This window comes from Dipodomys merriami, unplaced genomic scaffold (assembly GCF_024711535.1).
Source record: "Dipodomys merriami isolate MVZ:Mamm:240054 unplaced genomic scaffold, mDipMer1.0.p SCAF_29, whole genome shotgun sequence".
Taxonomy (NCBI): Eukaryota; Metazoa; Chordata; class Mammalia; order Rodentia; family Heteromyidae; genus Dipodomys; species Dipodomys merriami.
Window position 1 is genome coordinate 15,476,346 of NW_027204381.1, and position 9,120 is coordinate 15,485,465.

Below are 9,120 nucleotides of genomic sequence, written 5' to 3' on the forward strand. Positions count from 1 at the left end.
TGACGGAGCCCCAGATAGAGCCCCCGGGGAGCCGGAACTGACTGACGGAGCGCCCGGGGAACCAGAGCTGACTGACGGAGCGCCCGGGGAGCCAGAGCTGACTGACGGAGCGCCCGATAGAGCCCCCGGGGAGCCAGAGCTGACTGACGGAGCCCCAGATAGAGCCCCCGGGGAGCCGGAGCTGACTGACGGAGCCCCAGATAGAGCCCCCGGGGAGCCGGAGCTGACTGACGGAGCCCCAGATAGAGCCCCCGGGGAGCCAGAGCTGACTGACAGAGCCCCCGGGGAGCCGGAGCTGACTGACGGAGCGCCCGGGGAACCAGAGCTGACTGACGGAGCCCCAGATAGAGCCCCCGGGGAGCCGGAACTGACTGACGGGGCGCCCGGGGAGCCGGAACTGACTGACGGAGCCCCAGATAGAGCCCCCGGGGAGCCGGAACTGACTGACGGAGCGCCCGGGGAACCAGAGCTGACTGACGGAGCGCCCGGGGAGCCAGAGCTGACTGACGGAGCGCCCGGGGAGCCGGAGCTGACTGATGGAGCGCCCGTCAGAGCGCCTGGGGAGCCGGAGCTGACTGATAGAGCACCTGGGGAGCCGGAGCAGGCTGATGGAGCGCCCGATAGAGCGCCCGGGGAGCCGGAGCTGACTGATGGAGCGCCCGGGGAGCCGGAGCTGACTGATAGAGCGCCCGATAGAGCGCCCGGGGAGCCGGAGCTGACTGATAGAGCGCCCGGGGAGCCGGAGCTGACTGGTAGAGCGCCCGGGGAGCCGGAGCTGACTGATACAGCGCCCTACCGGGGAGCCGGAGCTGACTGACAGCGCCCGGGGAGCCTGAGCTGACTGATAGAGCGCCAGGGGAGCCAGGGCTGACTGACGGAGCGCCCGCCCGGGGAACCTGAGCTGACTGATAGAGCTGATAGAGCGCCCTCCCGGGGAGCCTGAGCTGACTGATAGAGCGCCCGGGGAGCCAGAGCAGGCCGACACAGCACTTGGGGAGCCGGAGCTGACTGCACGTAGGGCCTGTGGATTAAGAACAGGCCAGAAGTAGGACCCTAAGGAGTCGGAATGGTACTAGGAAGAAAAAGACTGTTGTTTAAGGCGCAAAAAAAAAAAAAAAGTTTTGGCAAAAGTCTTGTTACCAACAGCCTAGGATTGCATAGCCCAGGGCTGTGACTGTGGCAGATATTTCCACAGGCTTGAGGATCACACCCGTATTAGGCTGAAGCCTTTCTTTCTTTCTTTCTTTCTTTTTTTTTTTTTGCCAGTCCTGGGTCTTGAACTCTGGGCCTGGGCGCTGTCCATGAGCTGCTTTTGCTCAAGGCTAGAACTCTACTTGAGCCACAATGCCACTTCCGTCTTTCTCTGTTTATGTGGTACTGAGGAATTGAACCCAGGGCTTCATGCATGCTAAGCAAGCATTCTACTAAACCTCATTCCCAGCCCCAATGCTGAGGCTTTCAATAATGACAAAACAAGTTTTCTTTTCACAAAGGCAGAATGAGCTACTTACACAGACTTTTGACATATTGTACATATTCTGTCACTTTGGGAAAGGAGAGGAGATGCAGAAGAAGGAAAAGGGAAAATTAGAGGGGAAGGAAAAGAATTTTCCTATAGGATCATTTGTCTGAATCGTTTTTCAACTTGCAAAGCAAATGCAAATGTATTTTCTGAGTATTACTATGATAGTACTTAACGCTCATATAAAAAATAAGTACAAATAGGAATGCAGAAGTAATGTATTCAGTTTGCTAAAACTCCTTCAGTACAGTCTGCTTTTCCTCTTATCATTCATATATCTGTTTATAATATAGGCCTAGTCAGATTCATCAGTTATCCAAATCAGTATAATTTAAAAAACAACGAATCATTATCTTGAATACAAAGAGTTTATCTGAGGTATAGACTATCCTTTTACATTCCAACACATTTTTCTTTAACTTTGAACTTATTACTAGAGACTCCTTAAGAAAAACATCTTTAAAATTTATGGGAAAGCTCTTTGATGCACTATTAAAGTAAGGTAGCAACATAGAAACAATCTCGAAAGTGTGAGGACATATTTCTTTTTCTGGTCTAGTTTTGTTAAACTCTTGTCAGCCATCTTTTGTTTTATTATTTGTAAAAAAAAGGGGGGGTGGTGTTGGTGGGGTGGGGACAGTGAATGAAATGAGCTTTGAGGTCTATTTTAACAGTGGGATTTTCTGAAGATTGAAGAATCTTAACTGAGCTAATCCTAAAATAAGACAAATGCCTAAGAGATTGGTTTGGCTGAGTGCATGTATTGGTGTAGTTGCCCCCAAATGATGATGGAGGACTTTAGACACCATATTATGGAATTTGCATTTATCTTGCCTGGTTTTTTTTTTTTTTCTCAGTATGTTTACCTACACTGGTAAACATACTCAAGGCCTGAGTACTGTCCCAGCTTCTTTTTCTCAAGACTAACACTTTACCACTTGAGCGATAATGGCTCTGCTTACGGCTTTTTGGTGTCTAATTGGAGAAAAGAGTTTCACAGACTTTCCCATCTGGTCTGGCATTGAACTCCCATCCTCAAATCCCAGCCTCTTGAGTAGCTAGGATTACAGGCATGAACCACCAGCCCTGGAAGGTTTTGAGTAGAAGGCTTGTAGTAATTAAATTTTTGAAAGATTAGCACCTAAATATTTGTCCATAGGATTAAGAAGGGAGAACTTAAGTGACAGGTAAAAGCTTAAATTAATAGTGCCACTAGAAAAGGGAAAGGGAAATATTTACAAGAGCTTTTGCATGGAGTTTGTACTTAAATTTGCCACTGCTCTAAACTTTATAGTTCCTGCTTCCAAAATATGATGACGAATCACCTTGTAAAACCTGATTCTAGAAATTGCAAAAGACCAAGAGAATTGGAGGTAAGTTTTTTGCCCTGGAGTCTTAATCTTTTATTATATTTTACATATTTCTCCAATTTTTACTTATGAATGTTTTCATATTCTCAAAGCTAAGGTTACCTCAGAAGGATACTTCGTTGACTCTATCCAGTTGTTTTTTCACTAAGGTAGACTTCAAAGAAATGATTGCAAGATTTCTTTTTGGTAGACTGCGATCTAGAAATGTAAGAGAAGTCCATGACTTTATGATACATAGGACTTTAGGTAACTATTTTGTTAAGATAAATACCTAGATATAAATACCTAGGTATAGTAGTCATTGAACTTTAAACACATTTTATCTAATCTTTTTGTTGCTGCCCCCACCAGTTGTATGAAGGACATTATTAATCCCTTGAAGATTATATTATTTTGCAAAATTTTGCAAGCACTTGGCTATTGTCCATATTGGAGTTGCTATATTATTTTGAAAATATCCACTAGTTAATATACAAAACACTTTTTCTTTTCTTTTCTTTTTTTTTTTTTGGGGTCAGGTCATGGGCCTGAACTCTGGGCCTGAGCACTGTCCCTCCGCTCTTCAGTTCAAGGCTAGCACTCTACCACTTGAGCCATAGCGCCACTTCCTGCTTTTTTTTTCTTCTGGTTATGTGGTGCTGAGGAATCGAACTCAGGGCCTCAGGCATGCAAGGCAAGCACTCTACCACTGTGCCACCTTCCCAGTCCCACAAAACACTTTTTTGTAAGGAGACTAAAACCATTTTAAAAATCGAATTTAAAGACCAAATTCTAATTTAAAATCAAAGTAGGATATGTGGAGCAAAGTATTTCTTGGGCCTATAAGTTTCCTTGATGATAAAACTTTAAGTAATTAGAAAAATATAATTAGGGTATATAATTTCTAGCATGTTTGCTTTATTTTCTTAATAGTCTATATGTCCTAAACATCTTATTATTACTCATATGTATACATACATATTTACTTTTTTCTGTTAGCCTGAAATGCCACAGCTGTCCTCTCCTGAAAAATCAGATGCATCTTTTTCTGAGTGTTCTGGACTATTTTATAAAGATGAAGCTCCAGAGAAAGATTTGAGTGGTAATGTATAAAATGCTTATATTTCCATATATTTATTATGTTATACAGAAGGTTTGTTACATTTCATTACTTACTCAATTATTTTTTAAACAGATATGAGCAAGGAAATTAATCAGATGTTGTCTACATATGCAAAGATTTTAAGGCAAGTACTTACAGTGTATTCTGTGGGTCTTTATGTTAGTAATAGTTTTCTTCTGGAAACCTTGTAATGAGAAATTTAGTTCAATGAATCCATGGCTAAAAATCATATCATGTTAACTGGCCTTCAGTGGCTCATGACTGTAATCCTAGCTACCCATGAGGCTGACATCTGAGGATTGTGGTTTGAAGCCAGCCTAGACAGGAAAGTCTGTGAGACATTTTTATCTCAAATTAACCAAAAATTTGGAAGTAGAGCTGTGGCTCAAGTGGTAGAGTGCCAGCCTACCTACAAAAGCTCAGGGACAGCTTCCAGGCCATGAATTCAAGCCTCAGGACTAGCACCTAAAAGAAAAAGAAAACAAAACGTCACATAATTTAAAACGTCAGAACTTTTATTCTATCAATTCTTTTTTATTTTTATTTTTTATGTTACTGGGGTTGAACTCAGGGTCCGATGCTTGCAAGGCATGTTCTTTTCTATTTGCACCATGGCCCCAGCCCCCTTTGGATTTTAATTATATTTTGGTTAGGGCTTTACACTTTTACCCAGCGCTGACCTTGGATTTTTAAAAATTATTTTTGTGTGTGCTATCACTGGGGCTTGAATTCAGTGCATCTTGCTTTTGCTCACAAACCACATACTCCAGTTTCAGCTTTTTGCTGGTTAGATGGAGAGAAGACTCTTGAGGTTTTGTCTTCCTGGTTTGGTTCTGAACCTCAACCCTTAGATCTTATCTGGAGTAGCTCAGATTACAAATGTGAGCCACTGGTGTCCAGTTGGCCCTGGACTTTGTAGCTAGAATTGCATGAATGAACTACCATGTTCAACTTGTTGGTTGAGATGGGGACTCACTAACATTTTGTTTTAACTGGCCTAAAACTACGATCATCCTCCCAGGTAGTTAGGTTTACAGGTATGTGTAATCATACTTGGCTCTATCTCAAATGTCATAGATTAGTTGATTGTCTTTAGGGAGTAGCCCCACCTTTTCCACTAAATGTCCTTTGTTTTGATATTGCCAGAGCTAATACTAGCCTGAATATATCATTGTCTCTAACTAGATAGTACATATAACATTTTGTGTGACTACCTTTTTATTTTTTTATTTTTTTTTTATTTTTGGGTCCTGTCGTGGGGCCTGAACTCTGGGCCCGAGCGCTGTCCCTCAGCTCTTCAGCTCAAGGCGAGCGCTGTATCCCTTGAGCCACGGCACCACTTCCGGCTTTTTTCTTTTTGCTTATGTGGTGCTGAGAAATCGAACCCAGGGCCTCAGGCATGCAAGGCAAGCGCTCTACCACTGAGCCAACTTCCCAGCCCGTGTGACTACCTTTTTGAGAAAGGTATTTTTAGTGCGGTTTGTTAATTGATGGTATACTTCATGTAATATACATCTTAAGTACTTAACTATTTACTGACCTGAGATTAGGATGTATTTTAAAGTAGTTTTAAAAAGTGTTTGAATAATGATTTGTGTGGATGTGAAAATAATTTATATAATTTAATTTTAAAGTTATAATGTATAGCATATAGTCCAGTATGTTTAGAGTAGCCAAAATTATTTATGGAACTAGTTTTTTTTTTTTCTTGAAGAGTATTTGTAAATTAATGAGACACTCGTGTGAAAACCATTTAAAGAAAAATATGGTATAAGAAAGAACCATTATCGCTAGGGTCTATTTAGACTTTATAACTAGTTTAACATAAAACTTTTTCTCTCCTGTTAGTGAAAGAGCAGCAGTAGATGCATCTTACATTGACGAGATAGACGGACTCTTCAGAGAAGCTAACACTATCGAAAACTTTCTAATACAAAAAAAAGAGTTCCTGAAACAGAGGTTTACAGTTATTGCAAACACGCTGAAGAGTGATAATTATACTTAAAATACGCTGAGAATTTAAACCTGTGTTTGTGATGAAAGAATGACCTTTATGCTCTGAAAGCTCTAGTTAAAGAAAATGTATATCTTTAGGGGAACTACCTTGAATATTTTTCTAGACTTAAAAGGACTTTTAAGCTGCACATGATGTGAACAGTCTGTTACTTTTGTTTATCAAATATTTTATGCATTTATCAAAATGTTAAATCACACAGAGGTTTTTTTTGGTTTCCCTTAAATTTCATTTTAACATAGAAAAGAAGCTTAATTTCATTGTTTATCAATATTGTCTTTTTTCTTTTAGAATTTTGTGTTTAAATAGCAGGTTTAGAGATAGTTTAAATTTTTTTCCGCCTAGATGAAAATTGTTTTTATCTAGTCAATAAAATATAACTGTACTGTTTGTATTTAATATTATTGGGCAATTTTCATTATTGATTATTATGTGTGACTAATACAAACTTTGTTTCAATTTTTTTCTTTGTGGCAAAAGTAGGAAAATAAAATAAACTACTAGGACCTTCTCTGAGTGATTTTTTAAAAAAGACTGGATCTTGCTATGTATCTCAGTTTGTTCTTAAGCTTATAAAATATTCTTGTGTCAATTACGGGCATTCTCCACCATGCCTGGCTGTGTAAGTGGCTTCTTACTCCTTATCCACATCAGTGTATGTAATTAAAGAATTATATTTAGTAGTCCTAGCAGCAGTCTAATGTGGAATATTATAATAATACAGAAGTAAAGATATCTGCTTAAACAAGATGACCTTGGCAAGTCACTTCAAACCTGTGATGACTTGAAAATGAATTTGGTCTATAGGATCTGTTACTCAACAGGCTAAAAATTTCTTCCTTTGATACAAAGTCCTGCTATGATTTTATTCAAAATAATCCATATGCTATGTAGCTAAATGAGACAACTGTATTAACCAAATTTTAAAAAATCACAGTACCCATTTTTGCTCAGATAGAAAATTCAGTCTGGGGGCTGGGAAGGTAGCTCAGCGGTAGAGTGCATGCCTTGCAAGCATTGAGGCCCTGGGTTCGATTCCTCAGCACCACATAAACAGAAAAAGCCGGAAGTGGCACTGTGGCTCCAGTGGTAGAGCACTAGCCTTGAGCTGAATAGCTGAGGGACAGCGCCCAGACCCAGAGTTCAGGTCCCATGACCGGCAAAAAAAAAAAAAAAAAAGAAAATTCAGTCTGTCTCTATATAAAATAAGCAATCACAAATTTGGGCACATAGGCCAACAGTACCATAGGGAATTGTTCTTCTTAAGCAAGATCACATATTTGCCTTGCTGCCTTACAAACTTTAAAATAAATTTATCAAACTTTAATAATGAACATCACAGTATATAAATATATAAGAAAATATGAGAAATATTTGTTTTAAAAATTAAGTGCAAAAAATTATTAGGTTGGCAGGAGAACACACAAATAGGATACAGGATAGACTGGAGGCTAACAACTATTACAAATAGGATTTATGAAAGCTAAATGCAGCCAGAAGTCTGGGTGTTGAGTCATTTTGTTTTCATGTTAAATATAGAAGAATGGTTCAGTTGACCTACCATCATTAAGAAATGTTTTTGGATTGTTTTTTTCTAAGCATTTACTACTACATTACCATTATTATTATTATTATTATTATTATTATTATTATTATTATTATTATTATTATTATTGTATATATGTGCATGTGTGCACATGCATGGACAGGTCCTGGAGCTTGAACCTCAGGGCCTGAGCACTATCCCTGACCCTTTTGCTCAAAGCTAGTGCTCTGCCTTTTGGGCCACAACTTCATTCCAGCTTTTTAGTGGTTAATTAAAGATAAGAGAATCATAGATTTTCCTGCCTGGCTTGCTTGGAAACACAATCTTTAGATCTCAGCCTCTTGAGTTAAGATTACAGACATGAGGCACTGGAACCCAGCTCCATTGTTTTTTGAGACTAAGATTCATTATGTAGCCCACACTGGCCTGGAACTCAAAATCCTCCTGCCTCAAGCCCCTGAATACTGGGATTACAAGCATGTACTACCATGTCTGAGATCATTTATTACGAATATGAAAGTAACGCCTAAAGGTTATTTCACAATAAACAATGTATTCTAATGATCTCATCATGCTTCAGTATGTTTCTTCCCTTTGCAAGTTTAGAAATTGATTAGATCATTTGGCCTGAGTAACACTAAAGAACTGTTTTCTTTCTTTTTCTTTTTAAATTATGTTTAAGTTGTTGTACAAAGAGGTTTTAATCCAATGCCAGTTTATGAGTGTAATATGTTTTGATCAATGTCATCCTGAAGAACTGATTACTAGTTTACAGAATATTTATTCTCCAGAGGAGCCATGTGTCTGAAAATAGTTAGTTTTATTGGTAGTAGGGCTTGCGTGCTCTCCCTGAGCTTTTGTGCTCAAGGTTAGCCCTCTACCACTTTGAGCACTACTTCCAGTTTTCAGGTGGTTAATTTGAGATGAGAATCTCAGCAACTTTTCTTCCCAAGCTGGCTTTGAACTGTGATTCTCAGATCTCAGTCTTCTGAGTAGTGAAGATTATAGGCAACAGCCTGGCTTGAAAATTAATTTTTAAGTCACAGTTTGATGATTTTGGTTTCATCCATTTAAACAATAATAACCCTAGAAGCTGGGCACTGGTGGCTCACACCTGTAATCCTAGCTACTCAGAAGGCTGAGATCTGAGGATTGTGGTCCAGAGCCAGCCTACCTAGGCAGGAAAGTCCCTGAGACTCTTATCTCCAATTCACAAGCAGAAAACCAGAAGTGTTGCTGTGGCTCAAGTTGTAGAGTGCTAGCCTTGAGCTGAAGAAGAGCTGAGGGACAGTGCTCAGGCCCAGAGTTCAAGCCCCATGACGGACAAAAAAAAAAAAAAATAAACCTAGAGCTAGTGATTTGCTATTGCTGGGAATATCATTACCTTTTAACTTATAACCAATATTCCACTTGAGTCATTTCAGTAAGAATTTACAAGTTTGCAAATTATTTTTTACTGACACATTAAAATAGGATATTGAACCATTTTTGTGCATCTTTCTCTGCAAGGCACTAGGCTGACTTCTGATACTTTTTATTACTCCATTCTTCAAAGACACAGCTTTG